Here is a 22,575-nt window from a genome sequence, read left to right on the forward strand (position 1 = left end):
TTTGAGTAATCGATTTAGCCCTAATTGGAACATAAAGTGGATTTAAATTTTTATACGATTTAATTTGGTGCTGGACATCCTCCTTTATGCTCTACAAATGGGCTGCTTGTAGACAAGTTGGAGTGGTGAGCTGATTAATTGTGTTGCAGAAAGTAGAGTAGAATCTTCTTCACAACATTCTCTCACTCAGAAGCAGCCCCAGGATCACGGAGGACATTACAGAGACGTACTGACCAGTACTCATGTGAATAAACCTGTCTCCTCAGCTCTTGCTCACTCCTTCCCTCTCCCCTCTCCATAGACTTGTATAAACCCTCAGAGGTGTTTGGCAGCAGCTTATTCACCTCACCTACCACTGAGACTATATGCAAGTTCAGCGAGCTTGCATATGCGCAGTGCCCCAGACCTGAAGGTATCCGCAAAGTTTTGATTTGTTATGGAATGCTTGTAATGTTAATTCTATGTACTGTGCACAAAATAGTTGCAGCATGAGCCAGGCAAGGGCAGAGTTAACAATCTGGCCCAACCCTTTGTTCCAGAGCATTCTAGGAGAGTATCTGTAGAGAGGGAAGAAGAAAGTCTACATGTGCTCCTCTCCCAAGCCCAGGAGCCTTGATGAACTCCAGGAGATGCAAGCAAACAATAACTACTGGTGGAGGATTTGCATGGCTACAGCAAGAGAGAAACAGCAAGGTAACCAAGCTTAAAGAGAATCTGTCACCAGTTTTATGCTGCCTTAACTAAGGGCAAAATAAACAAAATAAACACCACACACCCATTTTGCTATTTTCATCTCTTTACAAAATAAACAAGATTCCCTTAGCAAACTGCTTGGTCACTTTCTTTAATTGACCCAGCCGTTTTGCTAAAATCTTGTATTTAACACCTCCAGTGCAGTGCATAATCATGAGTCCCAAATATTCATGAGCTTCTGGTTTTCCCAGCCCAACTGCTGCTGAATCAGTTAGAAAAAAATCTGTCAGAGGTAGTTGAGCGGGGAAAGCTGTGAGCTCATGAATATGGGGATTCATTGGTCCTGCACTGGAGCTGTTAGGATTTAAAAGTGAGGGTAGCATAAACCAAGTGACAGACTCTCTTTAAGGCAATCCAGACCCTGCTGCTTCAGAGGAATAACAAGTTAAGACACCAATGCACCCCAGAATAGTGGACACTGCAGCTACTACTCTGAAAGGACTTTGCATTATATACAAACTACTACTGGATGTACTACAACTTCAATCCTGCATATAGTAAAGAGAGAATGTAAGTTTCAGCTGGCCTGGTCTCTAAATCTCTTAACACCACATGCTGGCCACTGCACTGCATGGGAACCCCCAAACTATCATCAGGCAGAAACCTCACAACTACAAAGAGTGCCCCAAGGGAACAGAGGATGCCCCTCCTTCATTGCATCAACTCCAGGGTGCAACAGCCTGAGGGAGTACAACGTGACACATCATCAGAGCCACTAGGGCTCACTGCATATGGAGATGTCAGGAGGAATCACTGTCAGCCCAACAAGCATTCAGCTGACAGCTATGGAAAGGGCATGGCCAGCTTTAAACTTGCAAAAGTATGCAACTCATGGACGACACACCTAAACACCTTAAGTGGTGAAGTGGTTGAAATTGCAACCCTATAGTTAATTTTCTAATCTCTATGTAGAGCCATCTTTGGCTCACCTAGTTTACTTGGCTTACAAGCATTGCTGAATTATTGTTAGGGTTGGGAATCAGATATCACTTTTTCAACAGATGAGGACTTTGGCTGCACTCAAATTTTATGAATTTAAAGATTACATGGCGCATAAATGAAGAGAATATATTGTTCAATTTTTTCAGGAATGTTTTAACCTTTTCCCACACCAGGATGTAACTGTACGTCTTAATAAGTGTAAACTTTCTGCACCTCTAGGTACAGTTATGTTGTGGGCATGGTGCAAAAACAGCAGTTGTTTCCAAACCATTAGCAGCCAGAAACAGCCAAGTTTGGAGCTAGCTTGGATCCCAGCCAATTTGTCCCCTACATGTCACGTTCAATAACAACTGTGGCATCGAATTGGTTGGACAGAGGGAGGAGGCTTTCTCTGTGTCACTCAATTAGTTCACAGCAAAGTGATCAAAGTTTTAAAAAATGCAATGAGAAAAAAAACCTGCAAAAAAACTTACACAAAATGTGTTCCATCCATAACCACCCATCCTATAAAGTTATATCATCTAAACTGAGTGAGGAATGGTGTACAAAAATTTAAAAATTTAAAAAATTGTGTTTTTGTTCCATCTACCTTGCAAAAAAATCAAATAAAATGTGATCAAAGAGTTGTATGTACCACAAAATGGTACCAATATGGCTTTAGAATAAGGAAACATACACAAAATAAATGAACGTATCGACCCACAGAAGAAACTAAGCATGTCAACTATACTGTACAGTAAATGGTATAAAGAAAACACAAAAATTCTAGAACTTTTATACATGCCGTTGCAAAAAGGTTTGCTTTTTCTCCCAGTCTTAAGTGCAGGGAGAGGATACCATGTAACTGGAAGATCTGTACAGCACCATAGAAGGGGATCAACCTAGTATGAGGACTAGTATCTCCTTTTTTATGTGAGGAGGAATAGGAGAAGCACTGCCAGAGTGCCACAAAATGACCTCCAGCAGGATACTGGTCTGAAGGTTTCTGACCAAACTGTCAGAAACAAACATCATGAAGGTGGCATGAGGGCCCAATATCCTGTATGGGACCTGTGTTCACAGCCCAGAACTGTGTAGCATGATTTCAACTTGCCAGAGAACACCAGAATTGGTACAGTAGGTCTACCATTGGTGACCAGTTCTCTTAATAGATTTAGAGTAAATTCTCACACTGATCATAGGTGACAGACATAAAAAGAGTCTCGAGACACAGTAGAGAGCATTATGCTGCCTGTAACATCATCCAGAATGACCGGTTTGGTGGTGGGTCAATGATGGTCTGAGGAGACATTTCCTTGGATAGTCATAAAAACCTTAAAAGCTAACAGTACCTTGACTGCTGTTATGTATCAGGAAGAAGTCCTTAAAGTCACTGTGATATATTATGCTGGTGCAGTGGGTCTTGAGTTACTTTGGTGCAGGACATTGCCTGGCCTCAGGTTTTAGGTAGAGAGTTCCTGGTCTGGATGATGAAGGCATTGATGCAATTAACTGTACCTCACATTTTCCAGACCTGAATCCAACTGAGAACCTCTGGGACATTCTGTATCAGTGCATTCGAAGTTGCCAAGTAGCACCACAGAATGTCCAGGAGCACACTGATGTGCTCACATTATGAGACGCCATGCTGGCATTCAAGCAAATTAGACCCTCCTGTGACTTGAATTTTTTACTTTGATTTTCAGGTGATTTGAAATCCAGCCCTCAATTGGTTGGTGATTTTTGTTTCTACTGACACATAATTTTCTTCAACAAATTACACAATTTATATCAGTAAAGACTTTCAACTTCAATCTTTTGTTTATTGAGATCTGATGTATGATTTAAGAATTCTCATAATTCTTTTGTATTTTTAGTATTTAAAACTAGTTCCCAAGGAGGACAAAAAAAGTGGGGAAAAAAAGTTTAAAAAAGTTCCATTAAAAAGGTAAAATACAGCCCCCCATCAAAAAAAAAAGGTTTTATTATTTATTATTTTTACAATGGTGTACCTTAAAAATGAAAATATATTTGGTACCATTGCAATGGCCATGACCAAGTGGTCATAATAATGTGGCTGGACTGTGTATTTACTGCATGATAGTGTCCCACTATCTATAGGAATGTGAGAAGGGCAACAGTTTCCAGTGCACATAGATTAATTCAATTTAAGATCCTTCATAGACTGTATTATACGCCCAAAATCCAAGGAAAATTCCCCCAAAATAGGGACCGTGACTGTTGCTGCCCTAAATGTGGATATGTAAATGCGAACTATGTCCATTTGCTTTGGAGCTGCAGTAAAATAAGGAAATACTGGGATGAGGTTTTCTATGCCCTACAAACGGAATCTTTAATGAACTATAACCCGGGGATCTTGATAGTGATCTTTGGGGATTATGGCTCAGAAATGGAAGTCCCCCCCGGGTTAGACGGATTTGGATGAGAGGATTGATGGTAGCGAAAGCTATACTGGTCAGGTACTGGGGTTCTGTCTCCCAGCCCTCTTCAAGGGAGTGGGGTCTGTACCTCCAACAAATAAAAATTTATGAGGATATTGGAAGGAATCGGAGAGTTGCACGCAGAGCCACGTAGGAATTTTTTGCTATATTTAATGTACTTACCATATGTTGCACTCGAACGAATCGAGGGGAATGACAGCCAATGGGGGGGGGTATTATTATTATTATTATTCATTATTAAAGCGCCATTCATTCCATAGCGCTGTACATGTGATAAGCGGTGCACATACATAATACAGACAATTGCACTAATCATAAACAAGACAAGTTACAAACTGGTACAAGAGGAGAGAGGGCCCTGCCCGTGAGGGCTTACAATCTACATGGTATGGGAGAAGGACACAGTAGGTATAATTATATTTATGATCAATAATTCATATACACTTACGTGCCAATATTGGCTTATGTAATAACCTTATGATTGTCACTTTATATTCACCGATGAGTTCAATATTGGCCTATGTATTAATTTTATGACTTTTTCAAAATATGTATTAATTTTATGCATCAATTTTTATGGCTTTTCAAAATGAAAATAAAGTTTAAATAAAAAAAAATAAAAAAATGGGGGAAAAAACTAAACTATGATGAAAATTTTTTAAGTCCCCCCAATTAATTTAAGCTTCAAGCAAATCTAAAGCTAATGAATGAATCATATGTACCCCACAATTATACCACTGAAAAAAACATGTCTGCAAAAAAAAAAAAAAAAATGCTCAGACAATGGAAAAATAAAAAAGGTTATGCGGCGATAAATAGTTTGAAAAAATTGCTTGGTCACCAAGATCCAAAAGACGCATTATTAAGGGTTTGGTAACTGTCTATTGCTAGCTGAATATGTAGCAACAGTACATACAAGCAAGCTAGTAAGGATACCTTTATAAGCAGAAGATTTGGTTGCAGAAATTTTATGTGACTCACCTGAATGGTGCATGCAGAAATCCATGTGCTTGCCATTATTTAAATCAATAAAACTGGTTTTAGTTGAAGAAAATTTCTGCAGCAAAATCTGCTGTGTGAAGGCACCCTAATAACCATTATTAAACCATGTCCGATAGTTTACTATACCTAATTTATGTTTGCTTACAGGTCTGCTCATCTGCTCCGTGCTGCTACCCTCCCAAAATGGCCATTGATGGAGGGTCATGTGACTAGTCCCCTCCATCGGCAGCCTCCAATCAATTATATTGGGGGTGAACTGCACATGCACTAGTTCCCATCTGTAAGGAAATGTAAGCGAATGGAGGTCGCCAATGGACAAGACGCTAACAATAAAACTACACAAACACACAAATGAAACACAAACTCAAGTTAGACAGTAAGTTGAAAGCAATCAAACCTTCAACCAAGACCCATGTGTAAAAGATTACAACATACAGTATTACTAACCCACAGTGTATGCTGGCTGGGATAGAAGGTTAACAAGAAAAGCAAAAATTAAAAATTTTTAGAAATTAAGGTTTGATATGTAACTAAAGGACTTTGGAATTGAGGTAAAAAAGAAATGACGAATTTAGGAACTACAACAGACTCAGAGGTGGGCTAACTTGTTACTAAATTATCAACAACTAGTGTAGCAAGATTACTATATATACATAATCAAAAGGTCATGTCTCCTCTTTTGCTGCCTGTGGAGTTTCACATTAGTTCTTGCAGCTCTCTAATGCGAGCATTATATTAACCACTTCGTTATCAGGCCAATTTTTCAGTTTTAGCAATGGGCCTATCTAACTGCAAATAATTATTTAATTTCTATGCCAATCTACATGCATTTTTATATTATTTTTCACAAGACACCTTAAACCTTTCTTCTGTGCCATTAGATGACATATGTTTTAAAAAATATACATTGAAGGAAAAACTGTGAAAATTATTAAAAAAAATATCTAATTTTCACATTCATCTTGTGACTTTGAAAAAATACACATTTTCAACACGTTCATTCGTACTCCTGCCATTTGCAGCAATGCCTTATATTTGCTTTTTACATACTGTATATTTTAGGCTCACTGCAAGGCTTGAAAGCACATTTTGGAGGCCAATTTTTCTATTGCTGGTTCTATGGTACCATACTGCCAGAACAGATGTTGTACAGTACCAAAAGATTAGAAACTCCTTCAAACTGACTATTCATCTTGGGCAAATTTGGACATTTAAAGTTTATTTTTATAAATGAAAAAATATATATACGTGCATTTGTATTTTTCATGCACACAAAAGATACTAAATACAGGTAAAATCCCTATATTTAGAAACAAATTTTATGAAAGAAAAAAATAATGTGTGTATGTGTGTATATTTTACACACACAAAGTACATTATACTATTGCTAAAGCTATTAATTATATTTTATTTTTTATCAAAGAAAAAGAGGGGGAAATGTGTGTGTGTATGTATGTATGTAGTCTGCTTTACTATTGCTTAAACAAATAACTATAGCAAGGGCAGGAAGGGAATACTTTACAATGATAGAAGAATCAAAGCTAAATTTATAGTCACCAGGTCTCTCTAACATCAAGACGATCTTAGCAAAGAGGCCGTTCTGACTTAATAGGCTGTTAACATGCTGCTACATTAACAGGCTGTCACAGCAATCACACGTTTGGAGACCACTTTGGCTGGTTGTCAGGTCTTCACTTTGGTAGCTTCAACGAAGTCCAAGAAATTTGATTTGTTACGAATGAATTCATCATGAATAGCTATAAATCAGGTATACCCAGGTCACTCTGCCTTAGAGTATGGCCACACGGAGTGGCCACGCTGCGGGCAGGACACCACCATGCTGTGGTGAAGAACCGCGCAGCCAAGTGTAGTCCGTCTTCATTGTTACACTGTATAGTCCGTCTTCATTGTTAATGGCTGCACAGTACCTTTAATGCACCTTTAAACCTGGACTGTTGCTGGTATGGGGTTTGGCTGGTTTGGCTGGTTATGCTGGCATGCCCAATTCTGCAACCCCAGCGCTCTCCTGCCCTACTTCTGCTATCTTTTTTTCCTCCTTTTCCACATCATTTAATATCGATGAGAATATATCATCAGGAATATCCAGCTCCTCTTCTCTCTGTATCTTGCTGACTTTACTAGGAAGTAAAGCCAGCAAAAGATGAGGATTGTCATCATTAAGACATGTCCCCTCTAAAGGGTGCGGAATGGATGGTACTGGTTGGCACGCTGAGCACTGGAAAATAAATGCTTCCATCTTATTGGTATTAAATTCTTTTATTAATCGTTTTCAGCAATACTGTCCCTAGTGCATGAGCGCTTGCCATGTTTCTCCTTATGCTCAGCTCACAGGACAATGGTGGAGACAGCGGGATGAGGGTTTTATAGATGCGGATTGGTTGGCTGCACAGCGCAAAATCTTGCGTGGTGAGGTGATGACGTCATCACATCATCAAGTTAGTAGGGCGCAGTGACATCATCACCGATGACGTCACCTCGTATGGCCAGTGCGGTGACGTGGTGATCTCACACATCACCGCGGCCAAAATTTGCGCAGTTTCTTCAATCAAGAGTAATGATTGATGAGCAAATGGATGAGGTGAGTATGTTTTTTTGACCACCATTTAAAAAAAAAATAGATTCATTACCACGAAGTGCGAGGGAATTCGGCTTCGTGGCGAATCAAATTTTTCCTGAAATTTGGATCAAAGTCAATTCGTAGTAAAGATGTTGGACGCTCAGAAATGGCAGCAGGGAATGGTGTTGTTTGCTGCCTGCACAGTGGTGCATGTGCACACATTGGGGTACATTTATCAACATCTTTACGCCACACTGGTGATGTAAAAAAGTTGCAGATTATGGGGCTTCTAGAGGGGCAAAACTTAGCAGCAGGAGCCACGCTTTACATTGATCACTGGATTTACTATAATTTGCGGAAAAAACTGGCACAAGTTATAGCTCAGGTCTGCGTCAGCTCTTAGCTGGTGTAAACTTGAGTTCCTAGGACATAGAGTACCACAGATTTGCCTAATTTATTAAGAGGTATCTACGGTATATAAGGGTACTTTCAAACTCGCGTTAAAGTTTTCCGGTATTGAGTACCGTTTACAAGGGCTCAATACCTGGAAAAAAACTGAGTTTAAGGGTCCATTCACACGTCCGTTGTTTCTTTCCTGATCTGTTCCGTTTTTTGCGGAACAGATCTGGACCAGATCTGGACCCATTCATTTTCAATGGGTCCTGAAAAAAAATCAGACATTGAGCTGTCCGATTTTTTTCAGGACCCATTGAAAATGAATGGGTCCAGATCTGGTCCAGATCTGTTCCGCAAAAAAACGGAACAGATCAGGAAAGAAATAACGGACGTGTGAATGGACCCTTATACTAATGCATTCTGAATGGAGAGCAATCCGTTCAGTATGCATCAGGATGTCTTCAGTTCTGTCACTCTTACAGTATTTGGCTGGAGAAAATACCGCAGCATGCTGCAGTATTTTCTCCGTCCAAAATTCCAGAACACTTGCTGGAATGCCGGATCCGCCATTATTTTCCATTGAAATGCATTAATGCCAGATCCAACACTAAGTGTTCTGGCAAAACGGATCCAGTTTTCCGGTCTGCGCATGCGCAGACATTTAAAAATGCAAAAAAACATATATATACCGGATACGTTTTTTACGGATGACACAGGAGAGACGAATCCGGTGTTTCAATGCATTTGTTAGACGGATTCGGATCCGTCTACAAATGCTATCCGTTTGCACACGGATTTCTGGATCCGGCAGGCAGTTCCGGCGACGGAACTTCCTGCCGGATCTTCACAACGCAGGTGTGAAAGTATGCTAAATATACAATACTCACAAAAAGTTAAGGATATTTGGCTTTTGGGTGAAATTTCAGGATGAACCTAAAATGCACTCTAACCTTTACAGGTGACCTTCTCTAAATGTTTGAATGCACATGTCCAACTGTTCAATGTGTTAGTACTTTTTGCACAACTTGCTGTTCTCTAACAAGGAGCTTAACGGCAAAATTCACAACAGGTGTTTGATCCATGAATCGCCAAATAAATTTCCTGGTATTTGGTATTTAAACAGTCCTCCTCATCATGCTGTTCACATTTTGACATTATGAGACCAAGACAACACCTGACAATTGATCAACAGTACCTCTCCATTGCGAGGCTTCAAGCAGGATGTTATGAGAAGAAAGTGGCCACTGAGCTTAGAGTGTCACAGATTGTCATCAGCATGTTGCAGCAGAGATACATAAAGACTGGGAGGGTCACAGAAAGGCACAGAAGTGGACGTCCTTTGGACACATACCACACTGATGACCGCTCCATTGTGAACAATGCCCTACGGAACTGGATGATGAATGTCACACAACACCAGGCACATTTAAGGGAGGTGAGAGGCACCCAATTGTCACGTCAGAGCATTCAAATTCATTTACATCTGCATGATAGACGACCTGCAAGGGTACCTGTCCACAGGCATCATTGTCTTGCATGGGCCAGGGAGTATCTATGCTGGATGAGGGACCAGTATGCCTCAGTGCTGTTCCTTGATAAAAGTCGATTCACACTGAGCAGAAATTATGGCCACCAACGATGTTGGAGACGTCAAGAAGAGCACTATACATTAGCCACTGTTTGCCTTTGGTGGTGGCGGTGTTACAGTGTGGAAAGATGTGTCTAGTCAATACAGAACTACCCTACACTTTGTGAATCATACAGTGACAAGCCCATACTACTTGAATAACATCAATAATCTAGTCATTATGCCTCTGCATGAACAACACAGGCCTAATTTCATCTTCATGGAGGACAATGCGCCAGCTCATTGAGGTTGCATCATTAGGGAACGACTGCTGGAGACTGGGGTGCCTCCAATGCAGTGGCCTGTACTTTCTCCATACCTGAATCCCATTGAAAACTTATAGGATCAGCTGAGTCGCCGTGTAGAGGATTGTAACTCCGTACCCCTGAACCTCAATGACCTGAGGGCCTCTCTTCAAGAACAGTGGGATGCCATGCCTCAGCAGACAATAAGTCGACTTTTGAGCACGATGTGACATCGTTGTCAAGCTGTAATTGAAGCTCAAGGCCACATGACAAGTTTTTGAGACATTGACATTTTTTGTTAGGATTTACCCCCCACTGTTGTTGGCTTTTGTTTCAATAAATTGTTTGAGATGAGGAAATCACAATTGCATGCTTCTACTTAAATGCACTACTTTCATGATATAATATCACTGAAGAGTTAACATTTTAAGTTTTCCATAAATTTTCCCCAAAAGCCAAAAATCCCTAACTTTTTGTGAGTAGTGTATATGTATTAAGGGATTAGGTAGTGAGATAGTAGTCTTCTGGGGGTAGACGGCACTCCATAGCAGTCAATTAATCATGTGACAGTTCACACCGCAGCTTGGTTTAAACTGACCACAGCCAGTTTTATTGCAAAGTCAAAATAAAAGAAAGAAAACAAGCAAAAGAAAAATCTAAAGCCAAATAAACATGCAAAATTCCTAACTGACACATTACCGGTCTACTACCTGGAACCAAATGCAAAACAACATCAGCAATGCAGTAAGTACAACCTAATATACATAGGTCCGTGTTCTCACAGGTTCACAGCACCTGCACTTTTTCCCTGGGCTGACCTTGTCTGACAGGCTTGTTCTTCCTTTATAGAGCTCACCAAGGTGGCTCCTAATAAGCCAGCACAAAAATAGTAACTGGAGTTGGGAGCTGGGTTGCCTCAGGTAGATAAATCTACAAATCTTGGAGAGATATAGACTCCATCCACAACTTTTCCACTTGGTCTGTCATTTTATATATATATATATATATATATATATATATATAAATATATATATATTATAGAGAGTCTACCACAATAAATTTTACCTTAAAGGAAGTCAGTCACCAGTGACCCCCCTGCCCAACTGTTTGCATAAACACATAGTGGTTCTCCTTAATAAAACACTTTTTCTTTTGTTGATCCAAGACTCTGTTCCTGACTTATGATACTTCTCCTTAATAAAATTAGGCCTATGGTGCAATGAGGGTGCGCCCCCATGCTCCCCTCCTTTCATTGGCCAGCACCTCTCTCGCTGCTTTGAATGACAGGACCAGGCAGTAGCAAAGGATAGAGGGAAAGGCTGGCCACAGAAAGAAGTGGAGCTGGGGTGCTACAAGACTAGTAGTTACACCCTCATTGCAGCAAAGGCCTAGTTTGCATATTAAAGGGGTTATCCAAAGTCTAAAATATACCCCCCCCCCCCCCCCACTGAACCAATTTTAGATACCAGGGATCTCAAGTCTCCCTGAAGTTCAGGGAGTCTCCCGCAATTAGATAGCGGCTCCCTGACACCCACATGTGAAACAATATATCCCGGAAAGGTTTACTGATAGCAGAGAGATAAGAGAAGTGACAGGACAGAGTTTAGATTACAGGTTGAATTAACCCTTTAGGGTCAAATTGGCTTCTCAAGGAGATATACAGTACAGACCAAAAGTTTGGACACACCTTCTCATTCAAAGAATTTTCTTTATTTTCATGACTATGAAGGCATCAAAACTATGAATTAACACATGTGGAATTATATACATAACAAACAAGTGTGAAACAACTGAAAATATGTCATATTCTAGGTTCTTCAAAGTAGCCACCTTTTGCTTTGATTACTGCTTTGCACACTCTTGGCATTCTCTTGATGAGCTTCAAGAGGTAGAATATGACATATTTTCAGTTGTTTCACACTTGTTTGTTATGTATATAATTCCACATGTGTTAATTCATAGTTTTGATGCCTTCAGTGTGAATCTACAATTTTCATAGTCATGAAAATAAAGAAAACTCTTTGAATGAGAAGGTGTGTCCAAACTTTTGGTCTGTACTGTATATGTTAAAGGCATCTTCTTCTGTCTCATTCAGTAGCTATAGAACTATTGAGAGAGATGTATTTTTTTTAAATACATTTACACAATTAACCCTCCATTTTAATTATATTATTTACCCCAGTGTTAAATCCCCCCCCCCCCCGGATGCTTGTTTTTTTCCTACAGTGGGGTAGATAATTACACACAGGGTTCACTTGCTTCTTGTCAGCTCAGCGAATGAACCGAAGATTCGATTCATGATTCGGTTCATTTGAATGAACTGATTTAAGTGAACCGATTCATGTGAAAGAGCCGAACTTCCCATCTCTAGTTTACTCGCAGTAAACCTTTCCGGCAACCTGTAGCAGTGTCCCCTTCTCGGCGCGTGCGCACAGTGCAAGAAGAAGCCGATGCCAGCAGTCCGCAACGGCACATCAGGCTGAGCCTGTGCGCACGCGCGGGATCTCAAAGCAGGGGGAGGGAGGGAGAGGCGGCGCTGGGCACGAACGCCGATGCGTGCGGCCGGGCACCATGCATCCACAGACCTCCCCTGCTTGGGCACCTTAATTCAATGATTGACAGGTTAGTAAAACCTGTTTTTCCGCAGAATAAAGCCACAAATAGCTTTTATAAGGCCACCTTAGAAATCAGAATGCTATCCTGGACATGAGCATATGTTTAGCTCACAGGGCTTATAGGTGGTGACAGAATCCCTTTAATCATATACATAAATATGATAATTTGGGGCAGGGTAATGAGCCCCGTCCTCCGCACCATAGAGCAAAGTGTGCAGATACTGCATATGTCTGGAAAATGTAATAAAAAGTTTGTGAAAGAAAAAAAAAAGAAAACCTCCCTGAAATGAGAAGTGCACCTCCCTGAAATGAGTTTTTGCAGGTTGGGATGTCTGAGATACGAGTAAAGAAGTAATTGCATTTTCCTCTCCTGCACAATCTACAATTTTTGCCACAGCAATGTCTGATGAACCCCATTACCAGAGTCTGTCAGCAGTTCTGAACTTACATACAAAGTATCCCCCCCACTGAACCAATTTTAGATATGAGTAAAGAACTAATAGCATTTTTATTCTCATGCACGATCTACAATTTTTGACACAGCAATGATTGATGAACCCCATTAACAGAGTCTGTGAGCAGTTCTGAACATACTAGGCTGCTAACAGCGCTAGGCAGGAGCTGTGGAGAGCAGGAATAACACACCTACCGTGACATTTTTATTATTAAGAATAATATAAACTTTTTTCTGCTAGGTTCTGCTCCTGCAAGTAACCAGTTGGGGTTGCTTCACTGTTTTGTGATCTCTGCATTGACCAACAACCCACAACTTTGCCTCTCTTGTCTGAGTGACATTTGTAGCATCCAAACAGGGGACCACTACAGCTGTCACTTAGAGCACAGGGGATCTGAAGCAGCTCAATGCAGTGAGCATTTCCAAGTGAAGCTCCACCTCCTAGGCATTTTCAAGAGCAGTGCCTGGCAGAATAAAAGTTCAAATTCATGCTACTTCTTATTTAAAAAAAATGCTAATTTATAAAAAGCATAATTTTGCTCACAATGTTACAGCAGCAAAAACTGGCACAATTTTTAAGATAATGTGATTTTTTTTCCCATGTACTATATGTTCGAATGTAATCAATGAAAACAGAAATGCCACACTAAATTATTTATATGCGTACACCATTTGCTCCTATAAAATTACAACACTCATAATTTACTAGTCTGACCTGGCAATGACTAAAATGGCCAAATCAATTTTTTTTTGTAGTAGGAAATGCTATATTCTCGTGAAAAATTACTCCAGCATAAATAAATCCTTTCAGGACCTTGCGATTTTCCATTTTTGTTTTTAACTCCCTGCCTTCCCAAAGCCATAAGTTTTTCTGTACACATAGACATATGAGGGGCTTGTTTTTGCAGGATAAGTTGTACTTTCTAATATAACCATTTAAGGCTACTTTCACACCTGCGTTCAGGTGTCCGCTCGTGAGCTCCGTTTGAAGGGGCTCACGAGCGGTCCTGAACGCAGCCGTCCGGCCCCAATGCATTCTCAGTGGAGGCGGATCCACTGAGAATGCATCCGCCTGCCAGCGCTCAGGCTCAGTGAGCGGACACCTGAACGCTGCTTGCAGCGTTCGGGTGTCCGCCTGGCCGTGCGGAGGCGAGCGGATCCGTCCAGACTTATAATGAAAGTCAATGGGGACGGATCCGCTTGAAGATGACACCATATGGCTCAATCTTCAAGCGGATCCGTTCCCGATTGACTTTCAATGTAAAGTCTGAACGGATCCGCTCAGGCTACTTTCAGACTTAGAAAATTTTCTAAGTTATAATGCAGACGGATCCATTCTGAACGGATGCAAACGTCTGCATTATAGGAGCGGATCCGTCTGATGAAACATCAGACGGATCCGCTCCGAACGCTAGTGTGAAAGTAGCCTTATATGGCATACAAAGTGGTAGGAAGCTGGAAAAAAAACTAATTGGGTGGACTTGGAAAAATGCAACGTTGCCACAGTTTTATGGATTTTGTTATTACGGTGTTCTCTATGTGGTAAAATTGACCTGTTAACTTCAATCTCAGGCGCCATATGATTAGAGTGATACCAAACTTTTATAGTTATTTTTTTGTGTTACTTAAGAAATTATGAAAAAAAAAAAGATTTTTTCTTTGCATTGCCATATCCTGACCCTCATTTTTTGCGGGGTGATCTGTAATTTTTATTGATACCATTTTGGAGTGTGTATGACGTCTTAACCAGTATTTATCCAATTTTGGGGAGGTGAAGCGCGAAAAAAACATATTTGCCGTTTAGATTTTTTTTTTCCTAACAGCATTCAGCGTACAGGATAAATACATTTCTGTTTTAGTACTACAAGCATTAACGTACAGGATAAATACATTTCTGTTTTAGTACTACAAGCATTTTAGATGTGGCGGTGCCTAGGATCTTTATTTTTTTCATTGTTTATTTTTAATATCGGGAAAGTGGGGTGATTTGAATGTTTATATTTTTTAAATATTTTTAGAACATTTTTTACGCTACACTTTTTAAAAGTCCCCCAAGGGGACTTCAACATATGTTTGTCTGATTCGCTGTGTTCCTACATAGGAACATCAATCTGGCAGGCCTCAGAGCATTCAGAAGCCCCAAGGCTGCCACGGCAACTAAATGGCTCCCCCGATCTCAAAGCTCCTGGGAAAAGTCCTCTCAGATGCCGTGTTGATGATTGACCATGTTATCTAAGGAGTTACATTTCTGTGATCAGTGCTATCAGTAGGCACCCGGCAGCTAGGGTGCCCACTTAGCTTCTGTGTGGGCACCATGTTTAAAGACCAGACGAGGTTAAAGGAGTATTTCCATCTCATAAAGTGATAGCATATTCATAGGATACACTATTACCTTACTATCAATGACATTCTGACCTTTGGGACAACCACTAGTCCTGAAAATGAAGCAGTCACAGCACTTTGACCCAGCCACAGTCTTTCCCTGAACAGTGGTGCTCAGTAAGGACAGGATAGCATGCAGCATTGTTCTTAACATCAAAACAATGGACACCATGACAGAACCCTGATGGACCCTACTGTAACTCAATGGGGCTTGTCATTCAAGTGATTGGATAATGTGTTCTGGTTTCTGTCAGCAGACACAATGTAGATGTGAACAAAACCTAAATATGGCCCATGAAATGCATGACCTTCTATTTAAAACCCTCACATTGAGGTCCATGGAATAAGAAGCACAATTATTTCTCTACAATTAAAACACGGACAGGTGATAGATGCATCAGCAAACACACAGCAACTGTTTCCCAAACTCTTATGTACAATACAATATCATTCCCATTCTGTTATGTTTACAGACAGGTAACCTAAGGCAATTTGTGAAAGAATTCTGTGTCTACAAGTAGACCAGCCCACGAGTCAAGTCACAATAAAGGTAACTCATATTCAGTGGAAGACTTGAGAAAAGGAGACTCCTAGGTAAGATGACATTACAGATTATTACTACATACAACCTTCTTTCGTACACTTTAGACACTTATTATAATATAAATTAGATACTTTCAGAGGGTGAAATGTATGAAACGCTGTTTTCACAAAATTTGTTTTAAGGAGAGCTTTCTGAATTTTTCCAGAGGAAAGAATGGTTCAGTAGCACCTCAAAGCCTCTCATTTGTTAAGTCAGGCACTGATGTTGAACTAGAAGATCTAGCTTGAAATCAGTGTGCTAATCCATCAAAAATTGGTTTAATGAGGATCAGTTCAGGGCTCTGTGAGGGTCACTCACTTTGTGTACCAAACTCATCAAACCAGGTCATTATAGGAGCATAGTCTGCACAGGCCACAAAGTTGGAATAATTGACAAAAATGCCTTTATATTAGAGATGAGAGAATTGATTTTAAACTATTCGGATTTTTTATGGATTTCACAAAAATGCAACCACCAAACAAATCACATACAAACTGTGAAAAAACAGGAGGGAAGAAAAATATGGAGGATCAGGGGGAGGAAGTGGGAAAGAAGGCTTGCCCTAATTAGCCAAGAGGCTGAAAGACATCCAGATCAGCCAGCCAGGGGGCAGTGGGCAGGCAGGTCCTTCTGCTAGAAAGGAGAATCATAATTCTGTGTTCAGCTTGTGACCTGGAAAGACATCTTGTGGCAGTGTATGACAAAAATCTATAATAGACACAAGCCACTAACGTAATGTGACAGGAACACTATAAGAAACGTAAAGGGCGAGAACAAGATACAATTCGTATAGTTTAGAGACTTTGAACAGGACAAGCATATAGAGAGAGTGAGGGAGTGAGAGACTGGTCACCAGCCTTTAAAAAAATCAAGTTTCTACAGTTCATAAGCTTATTGCATGAATGGCATACTCCAGCACCCCAATAGCAAACTACATTCTGCTACAAACGCTGAGCAATTGTGCATTTTTCCTTTTAAAAACAATTTAAATTTACCATTTGTAATTAGGCATTTCAGTGCATTATACCAGTGTAACAGAATGCTTTGCATAAAACTGCAAGATAACGGGTAGTTACAGCAAAAGCAATACTGAAATAACATTTTTATACCTGTGTTATTAAACATGTTGTGTATTACAGCACGATAATGGGTAGTTACAACAAAAGCAATACTGCGATAATACCATTTTTATACCTGTGTTATTAAATGCATTTTATATTACTGCACGATAATGGGTAGTCACAACAAAAGCAATACTGCAATAATGCCATTTTTATGCCTGTTCTATTAAATGCATTTTATATTACTGCAAGATAATAGATAGTTATAACAAAAGCAATACTGCAATAATGCTGGTTTTATATCCCTTTTAATAAATGCATTACATATTTCTGCATGTTAATAGTTAGTTAAAGTAAAATCAATATTGCAATAATGCCGTTTTTATACCCGTATTATTGAACACATTTTATTTTTACTGAAAAAAATGGTGTTGTATTACTGCAAGATACTGTATACTTTAAACACATTTACTGCAAAAATTGCAGTTATACCCGTTAGAATTCTATTACTGCAATATGCAGTGTAATTCAAACACATTTTACTAAAAAAGCAGCTGTCAATATTAGTGTGAAGTGTTTTTTGAAGAAGGGTAGTGACATTTAATTGTGCCTCTATCCTTAAAGGGGTTGTATCATCTCAGACATTAGAGGTATATCACTAGCATATGCTCCCAATGTCTGATAGGTGTGGGTCCCTCGGAAACCCGCACTTATACTTAGAATGGAGCTGGCACATTGCGCATGCACATGGGGGGGCACATCGAGAATGCACGTCCGTCCCCATTTATTCTTATGGGAGCGCCAAAAATAGGCAAGCGCTGGCTTGGCTATTTCCTTCAGACCCCTAGAAGTGAATTGAGCAGTGGCTGCGCTTGCGCAGTGAGTCTCCAAATTATTTCAATGGGGCTTCTGAAAATAGCCGACCATGCTGCTCGGCTATTTTCGGCGCTCCCAAAGGAATGAATCGAGGGGGGGAACAGCACCTATCAGATATTGGGGGCACATCCTAGAGATATGCTCCCATTGTCTGAGATGGTGCAACCCCTTTAAATAAAAATAAAAACATTAGCAGTTTTGCTAGTATCATTTAATAATCTGCATACCAAACTTTTACCAGACTTTCGACTTATATGCCTTATAATCAAATGTATGGAAAACAGAAGAGTGTAAAACAAAAGACCCATGCCTCATTATCTAACAGCAAAATGTGGGTAGCAGTAGTAAGAAACAGCTCTCCCTACCTTCCGATTATTATTGAGGACAAAGAGAATAAGATTGTGGACTCGGTGGCTCACTCTTCCTCAAAGTCACATCTGAGTCTGACAGCGTGCCTTGGAGCCAGGGCTCACAGCATTCCTCCTGCTCCTCCTCTTTGCAATACCAAACAAGCCTTTAAGTTGCATCCTTTCTGTCTTCACTGCCCACTCCTGGTGGGCGCCTTCTTTTTTCATAACAAGAAGCAACAAATCCATGTTCTATGGAAGATACTCAAGAAAGTCTCCCTGTTGATGACTTGTGTGAGAACAGTCAGCAGTTGGACTGCCATGAATCCCATGTATAGCTGCATTTGTGGCGGAGGTAGTAGTTGCACTTGAAGCCATGGTGGTGGTGATAAGGGCAGTGGTAACGACAGTGGCACTCATGAAAAATACAGAGCAGGGAACTGGGAGACGTGCTAAGGAGCCCATGCTGGCACACTACAGTCTGATAAAAGTGGAGTGGTGGATGAGGATGGAGGAGGGTCAGGTTCCTTATGAGAGAATGGAGTGGGTTTTGTGCATGTGTGACCCCTGCTCCATTCAGGTCTATGGGATGGCCAGAGATAGCTGAGAACAGTCCCATAGACTGTTAATGCAGCAGTGGTCCTTAGAGGGATAGACATTGAAGAGGGAGGAAAAGCTAGTTGCTGATCTGAAGGCATTGTAAGGTGTCCTCACACATCTTCCACAAAACAAAATTCACAGCATAAAGACATCCCCCGTCAGAAAATTCACAAACTGACTTGTAGCAAGGTGACACCATATGACAGTGCTACTTTTAAAGTCACCGTGATATTCACTGCAACCCATACTAATACCAATGTTTGACTATGGAAATTGCATACTGTGTGCTTTGACTTTAGGCAAATGTTTGCAATAAGTGTGGCTGGAACACATGAATTTATTAAGACTGGTGTTGTATGCGGTGGTCTTAATTTGCCCTGCACAGGTGTGTGATGAGCCACAATTATTAAGAGGTGCATGCCTTTTACTAACTGAGGTGCAGCCGGCACAGAGGCTGGAGTAGATATCTGGTGTAATGTGTACCAGTTTTCTGATGCACAAGTTATTGAGTCGGGCACAAAGATTTGGAAAAGAAGAGAGTGTTTCGGAAAAAGCTAAAAAGTTATAAATTTGGTCGCAATCCACATTTGGATATAGAAGCTTTATAAATCTCCCCCAAGTAGAAGCTTTATAAATCTCCCCCAAAGTGTATGTATTTCATGGAGTTACTTAATGTGTTGAGTTGTTAGAAACAGTGCTCTAAAAGCACTGAAATGTGTACCGTTTATATGGGATGCTGCTGGTATTTCAGGTAAAAAAAATTGGAAAAAAACCCAGAAATGATTCCTATCTTATGAAAAGCATGGTGGCTCGGTGGTAAGCACAGGTGCCTTGCAGCACTTTCAATCTGACCAAGGACAACATCTGCATAGAGTTTGTATGTTCTCCCCGTGGTTGCATGGGTTTCCTCCCACACTCCAGACATACTGATGGGGAATTTACTGTAAAGTGCACAGCACGATACTACTATCTGTAAAGTGCTGCGTATTAGATCAACGCTATATAAGAAAGTAAAATAAATATATTTATAGTGTGACTATTACATTGGATGCTGGAGAACCTGTAATTCAGCTAGAGCCAGGATACTATCTAAATATTGACATATCAATGTCACTATAAAGCTGAGGCTAAACAACATAAAAGTAGCGCAACATCACATCTAATAATTGTCAATGGTGTCGGAATGGGACATGCGACATGCTGCGGCTGCAACGTGGCAGTCGCAAAAATCCACACCTGATGGAGTTTGTGTTGCACTAGCTGTCAAGTGACACAATGCCTTGTAGCCTGAATCTTCCAGGAACTGAATCCTGTAGTTTACCTCTTCCTGCTACATTATGTGGTCACTAGAAGTACAGATCCATTCTAGAGTTTAACCCATTGTGTGTGTAAATATCAATACCCACTCTATAGAGAAACCTTTAAAATTTCTAACAGTCCACAGGAAAAAGTTGAGGTTTGCATCATATATTGTTTTCCAGGATATGAATTTTTAATCGCTTGGTATTGCACTTTTTGTGATGTAAGGTGACAAAAAATGGCTTTTTTGACACCGTTTTTATTTTAGTTTTTTTATGGTGTTCACCAGAGGGGTTAGGTCATGTGATATTTTAATAGACCTGGTTGTTACAGACACGGAGATACCTAATATGTCTACTTTTTAGCTGTTTAACTGTTTTAGCATTTTTTATTTTATTTTTTCTACGACTTTCAGGTGAGGGGGTGGATCATGTGATATTTTTATAGAGCCGGTCGTTACGGACGCGGCAATACCCAATAAGTCTGATTTAATAATTTTTTTCTATTTTTTTTTTTTACAATTTTATGTGTTTTATTTTGGGAAAGGGGCTTTTTTTTACTGGAAACTTTATTTTTTTTAATTATGAAAAACACTTTTTTTTACTTTTTATTTTTGTCCCACTCTGGGACTTCAACTTCTGGGGTCTGATCCCCTCTGCAATGCATTACAATACATCCCTAAGGGGCTGGATCTCACAGGCTTCCATAGAAGGCAAGCCCCGATGCCTATGGAAGGCATTGGGCTGCCTTCTCTGCCATCGGGTCCCTGTCACTGCAGTGCGGGGACGTGATGGAGATGTGGAGGCCACTAGTACCCTCCGCAACCCTCTGCATGCCGCGGCATACAAGGGGTTAATACGCCGGCATCAGTGTTTTCACCGGTGTTTTGCGTATGCAGCAGGGGCCCGGCTGTCAGTGACTGCCAGGTCCGTGTCGCCCGATCAGCCCAGCGCCGTACATGTACGGTTTAAACTGCCATATGCACAAAATTGCACAAAGAGTCTGATCATTAAGTCCTTTTCAGGCCTGGTCATTAAAAAGGTTGTCATAGATATTTAAAGATCTCGGACAAGCCCTGCAATAACTTAGGGTTCTTTTGTGAATAAGGTGACATGCTACTTTGCAATTCCCTTACTTAAAGGGGTTGTCTCACTTCAGCAAATAGCATTTATTATGTAGAGGAAGTAAATGCAAGCAACTTACTAATATATTACCTATATTGCTTCTTTTACTAGCTGGATAAATTTTTCCATTACATTATACACTCATTTCCATGGTTACGACCACCCTTCAATCCATCAGTGGTGGTCGTGCTTGCACACTATATGAAAAAGCATCAGTCTATTTGGTGGCCGGGACCTTGGTAGCGCACATAGGCTAGTGTTTTTTCTGATGGTGTGCAAGCATGAACACCACTGATGGATTGCATGGTGGTCGTAACCATGGAAATGAGCAGTGTATAATGTGATGACTCAAACCAGCAAAGGAGGCAATATGGACAATCCCAATACAGTAGTAAGTGCCTTGTATTTACTTCCTCTACATAATAAATGCCAGTTGCCTAAGTGAGACAGCCCCTTTAAGTAAGGGAATTGCAAAGTAGCACGTCATCTTATTCACAAATGTACCTTTCTTTCAACCATTAGCGATTCCGATCTTCAGAAAACTTTGGGTGTCATTTAACAATCTGATATATGCCTAAATTAGGCGTATTTCAGGCACAGATTGTGGCGCAATGGTTAGTTGTGCAGCAATCTGCGACTTCTTCTCACTCACGCCAGGTCTAAAAAAGTGGGTGTAGACAGGGATAGGTTGGTAGGCCTATTTCATTTACCATTTTGTATGCCGGTTTCAGGTGTAGAAAAAGGTTTATGAAGCTGTTTTACATTTAGAACTCACACAGGATCCGTTGAAATTATGAAAAGGCCAGCGCCTCTTCATAACTGCGGTGGATCCGCCGCCAGCTTAGGGCTTTAGTAAGACCGGCATCTGAAACGTCGGTATTAATAAATGTGCCCCTTTGTTTGAAATGCATATGAGCCTGCAATCTCTTAATCTGTTAATCTGTTGATCTCGGCGAAAGGAGGCCAGGCATGTCTCTTGCCAGTGCCCAAGCCCACCTCCTCTCGACTTTGATATGATGCCCCCTCCACCACCACGTCACATCCCAGCCTTAAGTTCGCCCTCCTGTATTCGGTCACATGCTGGCACAGGCTGTACACATCACTGGGCTAGGCGCATGCCCAGTTGATGAATTGAATATAATGCCTTCGGTGGGTGGACATAGTTAGGGCTGGGATGTGACGTCACAGTGGAGGGGACATACATATTAGAGCAGAGAGCGTCATGTCAAAGTTGAGAGGAGGTGGGCTTG

The 22,575-nt window shown here is 40.6% G+C and overlaps 2 protein-coding genes across 2 annotated transcripts in view; one reads left to right on the forward strand and one right to left on the reverse strand.

The window, feature by feature from the left end:
- The window catches only part of IDUA (alpha-L-iduronidase), a 249,301-nt gene that overhangs the window by 139,606 nt on the left and 87,120 nt on the right, over positions 1 to 22,575 (reverse strand). The window lies entirely within an intron of this gene.
- SLC26A1 (solute carrier family 26 member 1) overlaps positions 1 to 22,575 on the forward strand; it is a 93,907-nt gene that overhangs the window by 14,488 nt on the left and 56,844 nt on the right. Inside the window, exon 2 of the mRNA XM_040418031.1 lies at positions 15,913 to 16,027. The gene's annotated coding sequence lies outside the window, so the exon portion shown is untranslated. The remainder of the gene's footprint in view (positions 1 to 15,912; positions 16,028 to 22,575) is intronic.

Source organism: Bufo bufo, chromosome 2, assembly GCF_905171765.1.
Source record: "Bufo bufo chromosome 2, aBufBuf1.1, whole genome shotgun sequence".
NCBI classification, from domain to species: domain Eukaryota; kingdom Metazoa; phylum Chordata; class Amphibia; order Anura; family Bufonidae; genus Bufo; species Bufo bufo.